Here is a 21,248-nt window from a genome sequence, read left to right as displayed (position 1 = left end):
CACGTCTCTCGCTGTAAGCGCTGTTTACCGACGCGGCGCTCCGAAGGGCGGAGTTCGCAGCGACGAGCGCCGGAAGCGGGCGCCTTAATTTAAGAGCTGCCCGCCGTCCACTAACTCAGCGGCTTGATTGTTTCCCCAGGCCGGCAGGGGCGAGTGGAGGAGACTCAGAAGGGCGCTCCCCTCCCCTCCTCCTCCTCCTGCCACCACCCTTCACGACGTTCCTAAACTCCCGCCTCCCACCTTTGAGATTCTTGCGGGAAAAAAAAAAAACGTGACTCACCGGTACACATTTCTTACAGTCTGCGCCTTGGTTACGTGGCCCATATTTGACAGTTGTTCTCAAATGGGTAACCTCATCATTGCTCATCCAGTTGTATTTTAACACGAAGTATCAAAATATAGAAAAGGAATTGGATTTCTTTTATGCAAAGCTGTATATGTAATTACCATAATACTTTTTATTATACTTTTATATTTTATATTTAATTTTAATTATAATTTTTATTACCTATACTTTTTATCTAACAAACAAAAAAAATACAGTTACATTGATTTAGGAGATTAAGCTAGTCCTCTCTTGGGAGCAAGGAACAAACGACGTCGATTCGTCCATGAAGAAGACTGTCATTTAGTGTAGCGTGCTCACGAGTCGCAAATCCTTACTAATATTATAAATGCGAAAGTAACTCTGTCTGTCTGTCTGTCTGTCTGTCTGTTTGTTACCTTTTCCCCGCTGAACGGTTGAACGGATCGTAATGAAATTTGGCAAGGAGATAGATTATATCCTGGGGATGGGCATAGGCTATCTTTTGTCTAAAAAAAAAAAAAATTTAAACATGTTAAAAAAAATATGTCTTAATTTTATGTAATGTGTGTCATAGATTTACAAACTGTTAGTGTCATTCCTCTATGTCTGCCGAGCAATAGCTTTCAAGCTATTACGTTACGTTTTGCTATTGTAAGGAACTATAAGTAGAGAGTAAGAAAAAAATAAAGATATTGACAGTTTGTAGTGTCGCCATATTTGTTTCAATTTTCAATACCGTTTTTTAAATTGCAGAAAAAAGTCATGTTTCATAGACACATAAATAGTGAGTGTGTGTCATTTCTCTATGTCCACGAGGTCTCGCCGCGTCAATTTTCTCCTTGGGGCGAACCCGTCCGCTTCATTAAATAAACAGCTTTTATCGTTGAATGATTTCATGATTTTTTCATGAAAATCTGCTCTCATAAGAAAGTTAGTTTTATGGACATTCAATAGGTCTCTCTCTCTCTCTCTCTGAAAATCAATCTATGAATCGTTACAAATTTATTTCCTTTATTTTTATTTTGATTTAATACAATATGATTTCACTAAAAATCAATTTCTACCCCTTCCTATTTTCATTTCCACATTACGAAGTTTCACTTCTTCCGCGCGGAGGGATTCCACGCAATATTTTTGCATGCAATTAAAAACTATTTTTTAATGATTCCAAAGAAGTATAACTTCTCATGCGCGTACCGAAGTACACGCACCCATTTTTTTAATTTAATTTCTTCTATATATATTTTTTCTCCCTACCTAGGGCACTCATAATTCTTTTAAATTTCATGTGTATGTTTTCAATGTCATTCGAGTTGTACAATTTTTTTTGTCAAATTGGTCATTATTTATACTTTGTTTCATTTTGGAAACATACGTATTTTAGGTATTATGACAAATAAAAAAAACTAGTTTCACTAACATTCTTAGGTTTTTATTGTGTTGATAGTTTCAAGTTTAATATTATGTAGGTACATAAATTCTTAAAATTATAAATTTCTTCGAAATTTATTCATAGGTTGGTAGGGCTTACTTATTTTTTCTATTGTCAATATTGTTACCTACTTATTTGCAAGGAGTTTGGTTTAGTGTTTATAATTTATCTGCTGAGCGTCAAGAGTCTTAGGGCTGCTGAGACCGAAGACCAGAAATATTTATCAAATATGTAATATATTGTTGAAAAATTTGAATTTTACTATTTCAGGAAAGTTGATTTTTTTTAATTAGAATAGTTACGTATAATTGCCATCTTCCTTTATTTCATATTAAACATTATGTTTGGTTGAGTGTGAGATAATTTTATTTATGTATGTTTTAATTTTATTTAATTTCTTATATATATATTTTACCTACCTACTTCTATTAAATTTCAGGCGGATTTTAACATTGTCATTCCAGTTGTATAAATTTTTTGTCAAATTAGTTGTTATTTATACTTTTTGTTTCATTTTGGACTATGTTTTTTTTTTTTTTTTACTAATTCAAAGGTTTGTGGTGTGTACAGGGAGTGATGTCTCTATTAATTTCTATACTCCTTTGGATAAGCGGAATATTGCCACCACAGTTTTACATATAAACAAATCCTACAAATGTTTTAAAAATTATGACAAATAAAAAATAGATTCACAAACAACCTAAGCTTTTTTTGTGCGTATAGTTTGATGTTTAATATTATGTATGTACGTAAATTCTTAAACATACAGTTATTTATTAATTTATTTAGATAATTATTCATAGGTAGGTACTAAGCTTTCTATTTGTCAATATTGTTATTATGGTAGATAGGAGAACAGTAAATGCCTACATTCTTATATTCCTTTATATCTCTTTCGATTTGGAGTGTTTCCGAGCCATTCGGAATCCTCAACATCACCCCCGTCCCCCCCACCAGGTGCTTAAAGCCCCAAAATTTCGAAAGTTTAAAAAATTTTAAAAATCTATCTCTTTCGATTTTAAGTGTTTTCGAGCCATTCAGGGTCCTCGAACCCCCCGCCCCCCTCTGGGAACAAAGCCCCAAAATTTCGACAATTTCAGGAATTTCAAATATCTATTCTTTCGAGATGGAGTGTTCCAAACCATTCGAGGTCCTGAACATCCACTTTCCGCAAAAGTGAAAGCCCCAAAACTTCGAAATATAAGAATATATATAATTGGATGTTGGCATGTATGACGTCGATAAACTCTTACACCGTTTGACCGATCGCCATGAAAGTTGGCACATCGAAGTGTTTTTACCATGGAGAAGGTTTTTATGCTAACCATTTTTTTTTGTAACTCGCCGCTAGATGGCGCTGTAGCGCATCAACTTCTAAACCTTTCAACCGATCGCCATGGGTAAACAGAAAACCATAGGTCACAGATACACAAACAGTAATTATGTGTCATTTCTTAATGTCCACCACACTGGACATATCGCTATCCATTGTGCTGTAACTCGCGGACAATATATCACCCGGTGTTCAGCCCGGGCAAAGCCGGCTACTGCAGCTAGTTGATAATAAATTGATAATAATGGTTCCTGGGGAGAAAATGTTCTGTGTAACATTATCCAATCTTATTTTTAACGTTAGCAAAAATTTAAATGAAGTAAGCAGTTGAATGTGTCTATGATTTGAAACTATACAACTAAGAAAAAAATATTTTGGATGAATTATAAAGATTTGATATAAATTGGATACGCAAAAAGGAACGATTGTCTTAAAATGTTCAGAAGTACCTACTTACCAACTGTCACTTTATGTGCTTAGGTACTGTCGGAGCGTTTTCAACCTTAGCCAAAATTCACAGGTTTGTTTATTAGCGGACCATCGGAAGTCTACGTTACTGATGGGTTTGGTTACTCATACCTCGTAAACCAACGAGAGAACTGTCCTGATATCCATTCTCAATTCATTTTTTACCTTTGAAAGATTTGTGCAATGGGAGCTATAGCAGTTCCCGAAACGACGCTGGTTTCTGTTTTAGAAAACTGTTGTGTTTGTTTCGTCTTTTTCGTTTTGTCGTGTTTTTTCTCGTTTTGACTGTTTTACTGAATTTTGTTTGGTTCAATATTTTTGTGCTGTCATCATTTGTGGGTTTTCTTTTTTCGTTCTCTTCTGTTTTTGGAAAACTATTGTGTTTGTTTCGTCTTTTCGTTTTGCTGTGTTTTTGTCTCGTTTCAACTGTTGTGCTGAATTTTTTGGGTTCGGTATTTTTGTGCTGTCATCATTTGTGGGTTTTTTTTCGTTTTGTTAGTCCATTTTTCTTTGTTTTTCTCTGTTTGTTGACCATATTCCTGTTGTGGAGTATTGTGTGGTGTTTATATCCTGACAACAGCAATTTTTTTGCTTAATTTGTGTTTTTGTTATTTTTTTTTTTTAGTTTTCTTCTACAGACATACATGTGCATAGCAATGGCGTATGTCCATAAGCTTACATCAAGTCATTTTTTACCCTGCTCCTGCGAACAGAGGGCTCCGGCCTGTGACGCAACACTCGCGCCGCTACGTCCACGGTTTACGCGCCGGGAGGCCTCGCTGTTTGTTGGCGCGATCTCGAGACCGCGCGCCAAGAGAAATACCGCAGTTCACGGTCCGCAGTCGCGGAGTGGCCCCTGCGAGGAACCAGCGACCGAGGTCTCTCGGGGCAGCGGCAACAGCCCTGCTCGCCCGGCCGCGGCACGGCGCGGGCGGGAAACGAAAGTGAACACTAACTATGTCATGGAGGTAAAACGGGTCGTTACCTCAAAGCCGAATGTCAAAATTGACCACAACGCCGACAGCTAGAAAACTGCTGTGTACCACAACGCCGAAATAACAACTGAATGAATTTGTGTGTGTTTCTTAAATGTACCTTAACGCCGAAATACCACACTCAAAACTAACCTTACCTAACCTAACCTAACCAAGTATAACCTAACCTAGTCTAACCTAACCTAGACTAACCTAACCTAGTTTAACCTAACCTAACCTTTGTGGCAGTCCTGCAATGACATTTTTCGGCGTTAGTATATTTCGGCGTTGTGGTAATTCGGCGTTGTGGTACACAGCAGTTTTCTATCTGTCGGCGTTGTGGTCAATTTGGCATTTCGGCGTTGTGGTGCGTCCCCAGGTAAAACGTTAGACGATCTTTCGCCGTGTAAACAATTGAAGTCACGACGAGAACGACTTCCTCCGCCCCATCTGCCATCTGTATACCTATAATAGTGAAACAAATTTTTTGACGTGAAACGTCTTTGAAGTCACACCCGAAACATAACGGGTACCTGAACATAAATTTGTACCGTCACGAAAATCTGTATCGTCTTGCCTTTAATAATTCTCTATTAGTCTTATAGTCGTAAGTGCGATGTCATTATCGGACGCATGCATACGGCCTCGTGTTTGCGTCGTGGCCGGGCGGTGGTAGGAGGAAGGTGGAAGGGGGGGGGGGGGAGCAACCAGCGCTCTCGCTCCTTTCTACTCAGCGCAGTTCACGACTCAGACGTGATGGCTTGGTGAATCGCGTGCTTATGTATAGAGTTTATTTATATCGATCGATTCAAGCCAAAATTAGTGTATTCTGGTCAATATTTAAAACGTAAAAATGTCAAGTTAGTATATAAAAATGTATTAAAATACAATATGTGAGACTCAGCTCGTGCAAGAGCCAGCCGGAAATATAAATCACGTCTATCGTTGGAAAGGGGAGGCAATGCGCCGAGCGAGCGAGACTGTCCTCTGGAGCTTCGCACAGCCGCCGCGGCGCGCGCGGTGATCGACGCCGACTCAGCCAGCACCTCCACCGCTGCACCAGTGGACATGTCGAGTAAAGACAGCGCCCACACGTCTGTCGAAGACGTCTCCCAACTCTGAGGGATATGATCTTCAGTCGAAGCTTTGAATATATATACTGTATAGAAGTCGCCAGCCCAGGTTAAAATTTCTAATACGGTTCTGAGGTAGTTGGTTAATTCACCGCCGCAATCGTCACCATCTCTAGGGCATCGACTTGTGGTGGTCCCTAGCGGGCAAGTGTCGAACTCTTACAACACCCCTTCCCCGCCCTCTCTCAAACATGCGTTGTCCTCCAACCACCCTTTACCACAGCTCTCATCCTTTTGTGACGCACAAACTCCCGTTGAACGACCTTGAGCTGCAGTGAATGTTGGATGGGGGTGCGGGGAATGACAGCGGGCGACAGTGCTGCGCTCTAACGTGTGAATAACAACCTAAGACGATACAGGGCGTTACGGCAGCGCCCTGCAGCGGTGAAGTTCCCAAGCTGCTCATCATACGCTCCTGAAAAACGTAGAGTAAATCCTATCCACTCGCGACTTCTATACAGTATATATGTTCAAAGGTCGAAGTGAAGTGATGCAGGATCATTGGCGTGCTCAGCCGCCGTACTCTTCAAAAACAGTTTTCGAAATCCAATCCGTTTGGTCTTGTCTTGCTGCGTGTTTGTGATCGACTTCGATTCGACAGAGATCTTAAGAAGGCGAGAGCTCGCAACATTCCATTCTTACAGACTGAATTCCCCGGGTGGAAATATAGTTACCCCGTTGACTTCATGAAGAATGAATTCGGCCACAGAACCGGCAACACTGGGTAATACCACCATAGATTGTACGTTCACCATACACATTAATGTTGACATTATGCCTTGTGTATCTTATTTATCACATCACAGGCCGATGTTAAACAAAATTGTCGTTGAATTTTAATCGATAAAAATATTGATGTACCATTCAGTGTCTGTTTTGTATTAAAAGTTTTAGTACGCAGTCTATTTCTCGTTTTCATTTCAATACATTACACTAAGAGCTTCGCGCTTACAGAGACGTTTCACGTTAAACCAACGGCCGCATGTCCCGACACGGCCCCGTCAAATTATTGGTTAAAATTAAGCTTAACGCTTATTCCTAGCTAAATGTGTTATTGGCATCTTTGTTTCAAATACTCATTTCGTGATGGCACTTTTACTATTCTTACTAACAAATTCATTTCAAGCTCTTGAACACTAGTATTAGCCTTTGAACAGCTGCGGTTTGTTATGCTAACCAATTTATATCATCACAGTGACTTCCATAGAGCGAAAATTTTAAAATCTATATCTGAGCCTCCTGTCTTCCCAAATTCAGATACGGTAGTCAAACGAGAAAAGCATTACACATCTGGAGGGGAGCTGTCCCATGAAATAAAGAAGTTCTTACTCAGTAACTTTTTTTTGTAATTGTATAAGAAATATTCATATAAAATTGCATGCAAAATAAAGTCTATCTATTGAATATTCTATTATATTTTCCATGGTTTAAAAAAATATGCTTAGATGAAAAATCAACTAAAATATAAAACCAAGCGTCAATTTTCATAAGGAATACTCATTATTATTCTCGAAAAAACGTACTTCATATACGCAAAAAATAACCATAGCCATGTAATGTACAAAGTTACAATATCTTCCTTGTATAACAAGTATTACAAACTATTTCTTGGAAACTGGTTTCCAAAGGAATCTCTTGGAAATGTAATTTTTTTTTCTGTTTACGAAATTGTTATGGCGTAAAAAAATGTTGAAACCAATATGGGGTCTTTCGCCTGATATCACGAGTGGGTAATGGACCCGTTCTCCTTTGCCGTGGAGTCCTGGAGTGTCTGAGGGCAGAGGGAGCGACAGAGAGAGAGAGAGAGAGAGAGAGTGGACGAGTGGTCCTGCGCAGCATCACCGGGAGTGCGTCTCGAATGGATGACACCTCGTCATCGGCCACCTAAACTGCCAACACCTCATCTCGCCGGTCTTCCCTTCTCCCTCTTGCCCTCTCGCAAACACGCCCGCCTCTACCTCACTCACACACTATCTCTCTCTCGCTCTCTCGGGCCGCGGCGATCGCCACAGCCGGGGCCCGGGGCTATATTTAGGCCCCCCCCCCCCCCGCGCGTGCACTGTTTGGCGATCAGAAAGCGGGTCTGGCCATCAGGCCGGCCAACTGTTACAAGGGAAAAGAACACCAGTCAAACCCTCTCCCCTCCCGGAAGTTTCACAGGAAATCGGCGTCACCACGAAATTGGAAAGCATCTTACTTGAACTGAATTGCGCACAAATGTCGTGTTTTGAAAGTATTTTTGTCGATATTTCCTATGAGGCAGGAATTCAATTCTAGGGAAATATATTTCTGTTTACATAATTTTTTTTTTTTTTTGCCTGATTACATCAAATTATACGCACGAAGGTAAGATACGGTGACATTACTTCCCATATTTTCTACCATAAAATCTAGGATGACATGAAATGTTCAGTCTTGCAATTAGTACTACTTTCACTACAAGTTCGTCGATCGGATCTGTGAGTTTAGTTGTTTAAACAATCCTGAGAGTGCTTTGACATCAATCCACGCAGACTGTTGACCACCTAGTGATCGAACCATCGGACTAAAAGGAGATCTCATTTTTCGTTCGTCACAGTGCTGGATGTGAAAAACCAATGCCTGCTCTATCTCTTCTGTAATTGGTCTGGTTTCTGTTTACTGGTACCAATAATGTTTCCCATGTAGAACTTACCGTTACCCTGACCTCAAAGAGTGTCCAAAGTGTCTTATGAACAATACATTTTTTCTATGCATCTTCATCGTGGTATCCTGGTATCCTGAACCTACCAAACAAAATTTTGGTATTATTCCTCCCTGTAGTCCATGCTCCCCAGGGTCTCTGATTTTACGTTCTTTGAATGATTCTTTAAATGGGGAAGATTAATTTAAAACATTTTTATGGACCTACACCATTGCTGGATTTTACTGTGTGCCATAGAGAATCCACATTGGACAAGAAAAATTAATACACAAACACACCTAATACCTCCACTAGTGAAATTTATTCGTAAACCGTTCCCTGAAGGCTTTCCAGTATTAACTTCGCACATTAATAAGTATAATAAAACTAAATAAAATCAAATTAATAAATATTCGATTTTTTCCGTGGTTTAAAATAATTTTGCTTGAATGAAATATCAATTAAAATTTTAAAATTATGCGCCAATTTCCGTAGAAAATACTCAGTTTCATCTCGAAAAACCGTATTTCATATATGAAAAATTAACCGTAGGCATGTGTTGTACAAAGTTACAATATATTTCTTGTAGTAGGTATTACAAATTATTTCTTGGCAATTGGTTTCCAAAAGAATGTTTTGTACAAGTACAGAAATTTATTTTTGTGCAATAGTACAGTCCCCCACCCGAGTTTAACTTCTTCGAACTATAACAGGTTGGGTGTTTCATAGTGTTGTACCATTATCTCTGTTTCTAGGACTTACAACAGCCCCGAATCGTCCCAGTTGAGAGACTTCTTTCAATCGCAAAGCCCGTTTACAAGCTAGAAACCTGTCGCAGACGAAGGTACAAGGTTATCACAAAGCGATGTCCTGTTGTTAGAAGGCATATATCGTTGGGTAGGGGGATGCATTTTTCGTGTTACGTTTTCCACACTCTAGCTGTGTGGTAAAACGTTTTTTTTTTTCGTTTCGTGATTTGTTCAGTTTATGTCAGGTACATGTCTAGTGCCAGCACACCAATCACAGCCATCCAGTGCAAAATAAAGCGCGTACCAAATGGCCCGGCCAAATAGGGCAATGGCTTCTCTTGCAGACGGCCGCCAATCACAAGGGAGAAACAGCTGGTGCGGACATGCCATACTGCAGTCTAATGAGCGCTCGCATGTTTCCGCGAGAAAGACATGCCCCTGTTCGCGGGGTTACTGGTAAAAGTGGATAACTAACAGAAACAGGAAAAATTATTTTGCTGTCGACAATGAGACGAATCTGTACTTGTCGAAAATGTTTGTCTGAAACATCCATGATCAATATGCGTTGCACGTTTTGAATTCTGGGCACAGAAACATTTATTTTCCCCTTGTTTATGTAACAACACCATATTTCAAAAACTGGATTCACAAATTTTTCCAACAATCACACGATATAATTGAATGATTCTTCGGAAGTCATGCACGTAGTAAGAAAAAAATAAACTTTGTATTTTAATATGCATGCAACAATTCTCCCTCAGCCATTATGACCAGAATACACTTTACAGAGAATGGTATTATGTTGTTCATGACCAGATTTTACAACTAACTGGGCCTTTATCTCCTTGGAAGTACCTCTCGATAAATACGCGGCAGAAGACAGATAGTGCTGGCGCAGTAATCGCTATCGAAATATCGACTTTCGATATTCCGATAGCGACGCTGTGTAATCTATAGCCCGCCAGCTCACAGAAGCTAGGGTATATTTTAGAAGAGCTTCGATCTACTCACACTGCAACTGAGTTCTGTAAGCCAGTTCAGATTTACTTTCGTACAATGTAAAACATTTTTTGTACATTTTACAAGGAATATCCTTGGACACCCAGGTACCAACGACATCACTTGTAAAACTGCAAAGAGAGATTTGTAAAATTGCAAATGGTAGATGTACAAATATCTGCATTGCAGTTTTACAAGTGATATCGTTGGCAACTAAGTTTCCTAGGACTAACCTTGTAAAAGCACAAAAACATTTGCAGTGTAGGTTTTTACACACTAAGTAAAGATCTGCAAAATTACCATCATTTTCAGAGGCTAGTTTAGATTCCACAATTTTGTACTCTAAAAAGTCGTATGAAGTGCAGTCACTAGTTTATTGGCTGCTGCCACATGAAACTGTAAAAAAAAAAAAAAAAAAAAAAAAAAAAAAACTTTTTGTACTTTAACAAGAAAAGCGCTTGGAAACTCAGTTGACAACAATATCACTTGCAAAACTACAAGGCAGAACTTTGTACCCTTTTCTAATTTTACAAAGCTTAGCCTTGCATTTTTACAAGTGATGCCGTTGGCAACAACTTAGTTTTAGTTTCCAAGGTTTTTTATTGTAAAAGTACAAAAAAATTTCCAGTGTATTTTACTTTTCATCCTGGTTGTATATGATTTACATATATGTTTTTAAAGTGACTTCTACCGATTTATATTCCTTCATTTCCAGTGTCATTTCCAGTGACAAAGTTCCAATAAAATGGACAAATGCTTAACTAAATATCAAGTTCATTTTGTTCAGGTACAAAGAAGGGCGAATGCTGATCGAAATCTTTTTTTTGGTACAACTCCGCGTGAAAATTTCGTGAAGTGGATTTTTTTTTTCAAACGCATGCAACAATAAATTTGGCCAGTTTGATGCTGTACCGAGGGCACAAGAAAATTAAACTCTATTTTTCCTACTGGAGTTTCCATGGAAACACTCGAGCCTTCAAGAGTTGCTTGTGTTTACAACTCCGGCAGCGCTGATGCGCAATAACCGAATAGCATTTAGCCCGAGCAGTTTTTTTTTTGTTCTGCAAACTTATCCCCTGTCAATATATCTTGGAAAATGAGGTCGTGTATCAAGATCTGTGTTCTACAGGATGTTGGATCTTGTGGCCCAAAAACCCACTGACAAAAATACTACACGGATGCTCGATGTTCATAACAGGACGTAAAAGACGTAGCCCAGGCTGGCAATATAAATCTAAAAGGCCCAGGGCGTGTTTGATGGCCAATCGATTATCGCCCTCACAAGGAAGACTCTTCCGGGAGAATTGTTTATTAACCGTCGTGATATATGCCTGTCTTAGAATCTAGGTGCGCACATGAACGATGCACCCACTGAGGTCTTCAAAATAAACTTTTTTTTCGTAAGAAGCTGGCACGGGCGTGAAACACCACAAGGTCGTAAATTTGGTGGTTTGTGAGAAGTTTTAGAAAACGTTCATCGCAGTAAAGACGATCAGGTAAAAACAAAACAAAAAAGTGCGGAAGTTGTATCAAAATTCAGCAGCTAATTTCGACAGTGCACTTAACCTGTTTTACGTAGAACATAAACCTGGTTCCGATTCGGTACACCGTCTACAAACAAGCTCACATTTAAATTTGTTTCGAACAACTACTGTCCACTGCCTAACGCATCTACGTGATGTATAACAATATATAAATAAAATAAGTTCTCATTTACTTATAGTGGTGTATTTTAATGATAGATTGCTACACTTAGATTCAATCACATGAGTTTGTGATCTTTAATATTAGAAATATTTGGTAGGAAGAAAATATGTGAACAATACACGGCTAGTGGTGCAGTGATTATGTAATTTGTCACAAATTAGACAGTTATAAAATGTAATAGCAGTGGTACCAGTTACCAAAACGTTACTTGTGAAGGAACTCATGATGTTTGTTTACAAGCACTGATAATCACATGAAGTGGTTTACTGAGACTCTAGACAAAAAAAATGGCATAAGGGTACGTATTACATCGGTAGGTACCTACTTCTTTTGAGAAACTGTCAAATTTTAGACAAGTTACATGACACAGACATTAATAATAGAGGACTGATATGCATTGTTTTGTTCTAAGTCAGATCTTCTTTTGCGTACTTCTGAATTTTTCTTTCAAGTTTTTCTTGTTTATTTTTCTAGGCATAGTAGATTACTGGGGTTTTGTTTGACTTGTGTTTGTGTTGTGTTTTTATTGTTTTTCCAATCTTTGTGGGGTAGTTTCGTGTTAGAAGGTATGCATAGGTACTGAAACCTAAATAATGATGTAAAAATAAAAATCAAACAGCGCAAAGTTTTGGAAATCTAAATATTGTGTATCTTGTGTAACGTATTCTAGAAGTTGCAGAGGATTTTATTTGGGAGGTTAAATAGTTCTCCCTTTCGCTGTGGTTGCGCCACGATTTTAAATGATCCTCTATAAAAGTGTAAGGGCACTAAGGGCGACACTTGGTAGCGGAGTACACACCTCATCGCCTCTACGCGCTAGGGAACCAACTGGCGTGCAGTCTTCGCGTCGGTAACGTATCTCTAAAGGATTTTAAGTGGTGAACCTATAATTTTAAAGTTGAATATTAAAGATAAAGGCTCTTTGCATTTCTCTGTGTCATACACAATACAGCGTGTAGACTTTTTTATAGCTAAATACGTTAGTGAAAACACCCGTTTTAGCCTTTTCCACAGTCCAAAAGGTACGCGCTGTAAGTATACTGAAGCATGAAAAGTAACTCGTGTAGACAAGTGCCCAATGGCTCCTAAATACTATTTGTAACCAGAGTGTTTTAAAACTAAATCTTGGGTGTTTGAATTTCGCGCCACTATAAAAAAATATGGCGGCCTCTGGTATTTAAATTTAATTGCAGACGACAAAGTCGTTGGCACAAATAATATTTTGAATTTGGCGTCAGTACTAAAAAAAAAATGGCGTACTTTTAGTGTTCGAATTTCGGCGCCACCAGCCAGTAGCTATTATAAAAAAAAAGATGGCGGGCTCCGACATTAAAAAAGGCGTGTTTGCTGTGTTTGAAATTTGCACCAGCAACTACTAGTACTATTAAAAATATGGTGGAGTATGGAATCTAAACTTGGGGCCACAGGCCTGTAGTACAAAAAAAAGATGGCGGCTTCTGATATTTTAAAAATTCCTTCCAGACGACATGGCGTCGGTCCCCTACCGAAACAATTTTCCCACCGGCACACCACTGTCGACTGCCGCATGCCTCCGCCGGCTCCAGCCTTCGGAGCTGAAAGATGGTTGGAGAGGAGGGGGGGGAGACCAGGCACGCACGCGTGCCACCAGCAGGGAGGAGTTATTTTAGGTCCTCCACACGTGCCCTCGAGGTCTTCTCGCTGAGGACAAGGATCCAGCGAGGCCGTCGGCGCCTCCTCGATGCTTCGTTGTTCCGCTGCGAGACGTAGTACCGCCGCGGGGCAGAAGTGGCGCTGTTGTCGAGACACTGGGACCCGCGGTCCGGAGTCGCCGGGGTTTGCAGCCTGCATCCATGCTTTCCCGAAACCATCCTTCCCTGACACCTTCTGATTTCTACTTTTGCGTGTTAACCGTTAAAAAAAAAAGAACAAAAAAAACCTCACCATAACTCCATTCATGTAAAAATATGGGGTGTGACTGTGTCATGGACACGGCCGCGTGTTGTACATGAATACGTGTACGTAACAGGGAACATTTTCTATAGAAAATATAAAACAACGCTATTTTATGTCTGTTATAATCATGTTTGAACACTAAGCAGTCGCGTATAGGCCGACATTATATGTATGCCTATTTTTGATTATTTTTTTTAATATTGACACCATATGCCCGTATTCACTGTAAATATTTTACACTATTGTTTTATATATGCAACTGACAGATATTGACGAGAGCTGACGGTTGAATCTCAAACGAACATCGTAGCTTCTCCGAGTCAAAAGTTATACTAAATGTAAATCTCGAGACGCAGCAAAATGATCTCAAAATGGCTGCGCTTCCCCCTCCGCCGCGCGCGATGCGTCACAGTCCTCACTTAGCGTAACGAATTCTTTGATCCTTAAGCTATCCAGTTGCGTAATTAAATTTTGGATGGAGATGATGGATATGTATCTGCAACACCAAACTGTATCCCCTCTTATTTTATCATTCGTTTTTTGAATTGCCTCCCACTATGGAAACAATTTTAAAGACGTATTTACGTTAAAAAAAACTACATCCATAAATTTTTGATATCTTCCACACAGAAAAAATGTCTGTACTTTTAAAAGAAAGATGTTGTAACTTGTACAACACAAGGCTAGGGCTTCTGTTTTGCATATCTGAAATACTTTTTTTTTCTCTCGATATAATATTGAGTATTTCTAACAATAATTGGCGCATATGATCGAATATTCATCAATTTGACTTTATTTTGCTGTATCATGCTTATTATTTAAGCACTTAATACCTGAAAGTTATTCAGGAAACGGTTTACAAATAATTTTTAACAATTGTAGGTACTGGAACAACCCAAAGCATACATTCCCGGGTAAGAATCCGAACCCAGTATTACTGCGATCATTACTGTAGTGATACAGTTGTTTTCGTGTGAATGTAAAAATCTGTAATCTTACATGAATATTTATGTTTCACTTAGAACAATAAAATTACAGCGTAACAGTAGTGCCAAAACCTTTGTTAAATAATTTTTTTATATACCACCAAACATTAGCTCAAGAGGTGGAAAAATATAGAGGTGGAAAAACGAACAAATTTTTAACTCCCTTTCGCAGACCCAGTATGGTATCTTTTCACGTTTAAACACTGTCCAAAACGTTTGAACAAAACAATTTTAGATGCAGCCAACCATTTACTTAAGGGGTGGTATAAAGTAGCGGGTCAAGAACAAAATTTTTCACGACTTCCTCAGTCTCTAATAACCTCACTTCCGGCGATACATTAAGGCCGGGTTTATAAACTACGCATGAAAGTCAAAACGCAAATTGTTCAAAAAATATATTTTAGAGTACCAGTTTATAAACTACGCAAGACGCAATAACTTCACCCAAGTATTTGTTAAATTTTTAACTTCCTTGCGTTTCGGCTTGCGTTCTCGACGGCCATATTGGAAACGAAGTGTTCTGAGAACTTTTTAAAGAGGCAGGCTTTATGTATGTACATAGAAGCCCACAAAGTTCTCTTTATTATACACATAATGTTTACACTTGTTAAAAGTTCACACAGTGTAGAAGATAACTTTTTTAAAGTCATATTATTAAAAACACTTATTTTGTTTTCATATTAAATATGAATTATTAAAAGAAGCCCGAGGTAGAAATATGTTTTCTACTTTTTTCCAGTACTTTAAGTTATAGGGTTGGCGACGTCTTGCGATTTGCGTACTTGATAGACTGTCATTTTATTGCGTTAGTTGCGTGTTGCGTACGGTAGTTGCTTCGTTGAGTTCCTCGCGTAGTTTATAAACCTAGACTTGAAGTTATTTTTAAAAAAATCGAATTACTGCAACGTAAAAAGTATTTTTTTTAACTTAAAAAATAAATTCGTTGAAAACTTTGTGACTTGTTGGCTCAGTAATCAGAGCTTCCGACTAGTGAGATAAAGGTCCCGGTTTAGATTCCCGTACAGGTAGAGGATTATTCACAGGGCGATCAAAACAACCGATGTTCTACGTATCATTCTGCCACTGTTATTCTTGCAAAAGGGTTTTTTAACCACGTCATTTGTTTATCAGTATTCGTTGACAAACATCACGTGTTTCTTTTGCAAGTGAATTGTGGGAAATGTTTGCCCATTTGGTATTAATTTTGAGAACTGTCGTATTTGAGAGAATCCGCATGACAAATATTCAAGTGCCTCTCTGTCAAGGTCACGTCGGCTCATCTTCGGCGATGTCACGTCTACGCGGAAAAAAAAACATTTTTCTGTACTTTTACAGAAGATTACTCTGGAAACCAGTTGCCAGGAAATTGTTTGTAACACAAGAATTATACTGCAAATTTGTACATCACATGGCTATGGTTATTTTTTTGCATACATGAAATACGTTTTTCGAGATAATTCTGAGTATTTTTTTTACGAAAATTGGCACATAATTTTATATTTTATCGATGTTACCTTCATTCAAGCATAACTTTTTAAACCATGGGAAAGATAGTTGAATATTAAATAATTTGACTTTATTTTGTTTTATTACACTTATCAATGCGCGCAGTTAACACTGGAAAGTTATACAGGGAACGGTTTACAAAAAAAATAACTTTTAACTATTGGAGGTTCTGGGGGACAACACAAAAGCATAAATGCCCGGGTGAGAATCCGAACAACTATTTCGTAGTGATGCATTTTGTTTTCACGTGTATTTACAAACTAGCTTTTACCCGCGGCTTCGCTCGCGTTATGTCCTTAAGTATCAAAGATAATTTCACTATTAGAAAAAAAATCATTTTCAATCCTAACATTTCAAAAAGTTCAAAAAAGTTGAGTAATTAGATCCACATCATTTTCACTAAATTAAAAAAATTCTCTTAAAAGTAAAATATAACCTTCAGCATCAATGTCCAAACAACAATCACCGAAGAAAATAGACACCGAACCTAAAAAATTTAAAAAGTTTAAGTATTGCTTGGCGGTGACAGAAAAATAAAATTGAATAGTAAATTGACCGCCGGTACTATATTATTAAATTAGCGTATTATTTAATTTACTTATTGAAACACCAGATGGCGTTAAATGTCATTCAAATTACTCAAACTCGCAGTCAGACGATCATACATAAAAATATCAATTTTTTTGAAAAGAAAAAAAAATATTGTTTTTTGTTTTAATAAAAAGAATCCTATGTTACTTCTAATACCTCCAAGAAAATGTGTACAAAGTTTCATGATGATCGGTTAAGTAGTTTTCGCGTGAAAGCGTTGAGGCCGGGCCCCATCAGAGTCCCAACTCCCACTGCAAGCACAAAATCCCTGTTACTTCCCACAAGGTAAAAACTTGCCCAGATGGGGCCTAACCTGCATATTAAAATTCAAAATCAAAGTGAACATCAAAACCTATGCTGAAAAATGTAAGGTGGCAAAAACATTGACCGAACACATCAAATATATTTTCAAGGTTTATTGTTAATCTTAATATCTCACAAATAGTACAAAAATAGTTAGATCTCATAAATATATCACAAATGTTTTATAACTGACTAGAGATATCTCATAAATAATACAAGAATAGTTAGATCTCATAAATAACAAATATTTTATAATTTATACACAATAAATATTCCTGACTTTAATACTTTCTTTGGTTTCAAAACTCTAGGCTAGAAGAGTACATTTAAATGCTTAATGACTTTAAACCAAAAATAAACAAACCATTAATCAACTCGCAAGGAAAAGGTTTTTGAAGGGCTAAAAATCAATTAATTATTGAAAGCAATATGGCCGCCAACAACAGCAAAATGCACAGCAGGTGCAACAAAATTTACCAAGTGCCAATCCACATTATGAACACCTAAAGCAACACTAAGCTTAAACAGGTGCATCATATTCGCACAAAACACAAGTCCAATGGTTACTACTCACAGTTGTTTTCATCATTATCAAAACTTTGAACTCTACTGGCCATATCATAACAAATAATTACAACACCCATACTTAGCTCTCCAAAACACCTTGCCTTCTGTCAATCTCTCTCCCTCTAATGCCTCATGATGATGTTGGTGATGGTCCTGCTGCTCCATGCCTAACTGATCAAAATCCCGGGCTTATATACCCATTTCTCACCCCCCCCCCCCTTCCCTCCTATTGCCCCTCTTATTTCTCGGGATTAATAGAGATAATTTTCGAATGTTCTAGAAAGATCTTCATACCAGTTCACATAATCGATAAACAACCAATTTCCGGGATTTATTCTTCTTCTTGCTAAATTCGGAGTTGGTAACACTGAATTCGATGTTGTGTAGGAATGAAGTCTCCACTTTGTCTATGGTATTTTGTTGAAAGTGCACTGTCTTCTGCCGCACACAGCCGTAGCTTATCTATGAGTCGTGACGTCACAAGAGGTCAGTTTATTCCCACATGTCAACATAGAAGGTAAGCTTCTTCATGTCCTTAAATGTTTGGTGGTGAAAATTTAATTTTAACGTCTTGTGACCAGACACTGTCACAGCGTAACAAACGAACTTACATTCACATTTATAATATTAGTAGGGATGTCTGTAATTTCACAGGAATATTTCTGTTCCATTTACAAAAAAAAAAAAAAGTGCAGTGTGTTGTAGCCAGCGATCGATGGTCACACTGTGATAGTTCGTGTGAGAGGGGACGGGGTTGTGGGGTCAGTACATGAGGAGGGGGAGGGGGGACTCCCCGGGTGTGTTTGCTCCGGACACAAGCCGCCGGGAGGGAAGCTGGACTCGGCCCAACAACTACGATAAGAGAGACTTGCGGACCGCGGATAAGGGGGAAGGGCTGGTGTTTTTCCCGCGAGGCGACCCCAACACTCGCTGGTGTTTCAGCGTTGTCCGAGGACATCAGCTGCAGATTTCCGGACCGCGATTTTGGAAAGGGCGGTACGTTTAAAACTTCCTGCATACATTTGTTTTCTACCTTAAAAAAAAAATCACCAGCATCATTTCCTAATTGTCACTTGAACTCCTGGACTCGTTCATAACAGTTCAAAGTAACATATTATTAATTTCAGCATCCGTCAATTTATACATACGGGAACTTCACCTCACAAACACTCCCATGAAATCGTCCAGAACCTTTCACATACACTACCTGCAGAGACAATGGAAGCTTACAAGCAACCTGACATTCTGTATACATACGGGAACATAACGCCACTTTCATAAAACAACTTTAAATTGTTTATAAACACAATTTCTTTCACTAATATTCACAAAAACAAAAAAAAAGTTTTTTTTTTTAATTATATGGACCAGTATTCAATATCAATCACTAAAAGTATATGCTTTAAAAGCACGTATTAACTAATTAGTATGTAGCCTTTTTTTGATCCTGTGAAAATTTCGTTGTATGGTGCGCGCGCATCGTAAAAATTCACTCACATAATTTTTTTTTCCCATAACGTACCTAAAAAAAAAGTATAACTTAAAAAAATGGCTCAAAGTTCCAAGCGAAGCAGATGTTCCAGCGGTCACGTGGTAACTAGTTGGGAAAGATCCTGGCCAGTCCACGTGACGCGGGGGCCGGGGGGGGAGGGGGGGGAGAGATCGCGCCTGTTCTGGACGGGCCCCAGGGCAGGGCCCCGCGGTATCAGATTGCCCTCCCCGTCCCGTCGCGTCGTGGCGGCGGAAGATGGCACAACGTCCCGCCGATTGGCACGCGGCCACTTCGCGCGCGGCGCCAGAGTTGAGTTGAGCACGCGGCCTGTCCCCGGAGCGCGCCCCGCTGCGTTGGTTGTTGACGGGGCCCGCCCCCAAACAGCTGTTCGCCGGTCCGTTTTGTCGTCGTCCGGCTCTTCGGCCCGTGAGACAACACTGCGTCCTCCGGTCGGATTGTTCTGCCGGCCGGCAAGTGTCGCGAGACCCGCCCTGCCAGGGGTGTATTCACGCCAGCGAGGCGCGGTACGGTACAGGCTCTCAACTGGCGCGCAGTTTTTTTACGTCGTGCACGGGACAACTCTGTAAGATTTACCACGGGAAGCCTACTTTTTTTTCACAGACGAGAGAGCCAAAACCCGAAGTTCCCCCGAAGTTCATCCCTTTTTTTTTTTCCCCGTATCTTTTACGTAGATATCCTAACCAAATCAAACGTCCACAATGTTTTTTAAAGTATTTATAATGCAGATAACCAAACCTAATTTGACCATTAGTATCCTTTCATCAACACCGCCATATTTATTTACAATGAACAAAACAAAAACCCAGAAGATGCACGATCGGACGTTTGGCTCTCTCGTCTGTGAAAAGAAAGATTCCCGATATACCACACTGTAACTTTTTTTTGACGTGATTAACGTATTATAAATCGATGAACGCCGGCTGAACGCACGAAAAAAAGCAAGACTCATTGTCACGTTCCGCCTGAGCCGAGCGTGCAAGAGTGAGAGCGCGGAACAAGCGATAGAGAGGCACGATCGGGCCTAAGCGTTGTTTTCTTATGACGTTATCGCGTAAAATTATCGTCCGTTAACCGAATTTACAGACAAAACCTCCTCCCCTCCCATTTTTTTTTGTAAATGGAACATAAAAAAATTCATGTAAAATTACAGATATTTTAAATTTTGTACATTTACATGAGAACTATTGTATCACTACAAAATAATGTTTGCAGTGACACTAGGCTCGGATTATTGACCCGGGCATTTATGCTTTGTGTTGTCCCGGTACCTCCAATAGTTAAAAATTACTTGAAAAACTTTCCCTTAGTAAAATACCAGTATTAAATGCACACATAATAAGCATGATAAAACAAAATTAAGTTGAATTTTTGATTATCTTTACCATGTTTCAAAAAATTCTGCTCGAATGAAACGTCAATTAAATTTATAAAACCATGCGCTTGAAAAGGGGAAATTAAACACTAAGTACCACACATTACAAAACAATGATTGCTTAAGAACCTGTCACACTGTAAAATTTTTGTCTCCAACTATAGTTGGCAATAAAGTTATAGGGGTGGTAGTCGATTAAATATGACTTCCAATTATTCCTTTCAAACCAAAAATTAACAGGCAACACCACACTTTCATAGTTTAAGCATATCATATGGATGGAGGCAGTTGAATTTTATTTTGAAATTTTATCCTAATTTGAAATAAAACTAATGCATCACATTGCTGGACAGAAAATTTGAAATTTTTATTATTTGCTTGTACCTACTAGCGTTTAAAATAACTGTAGTTTTAAATCACGTAAATACTCTTTCAATCATTAAATTCGTGTTTCGCGATCTTAAAATGTTACGGAGACATCCTTCGCTTCCTCCAGACAATCTACGACACAGAAGTCATTTATATAAACATTATTTTTACTTTTATAACGTTTTAAAACTCCCTCGTGTCCCTCGCCATCTTAAAAAAAAAACGTTGAGATCAAATTTCCGCTATTTACGTTTCCTTTGGCCAAGATTATGATTAGCTGATTCCCTCCAACTTCCAACAAATTTTACAAACCCGTTCTAAATGCTTAGGAAATGTTTGATG

Source organism: Bacillus rossius, chromosome 12, assembly GCF_032445375.1.
Source record: "Bacillus rossius redtenbacheri isolate Brsri chromosome 12, Brsri_v3, whole genome shotgun sequence".
Taxonomy (NCBI): domain Eukaryota; kingdom Metazoa; phylum Arthropoda; class Insecta; order Phasmatodea; family Bacillidae; genus Bacillus; species Bacillus rossius.
Note: the sequence above shows the minus strand (reverse complement) of the source record.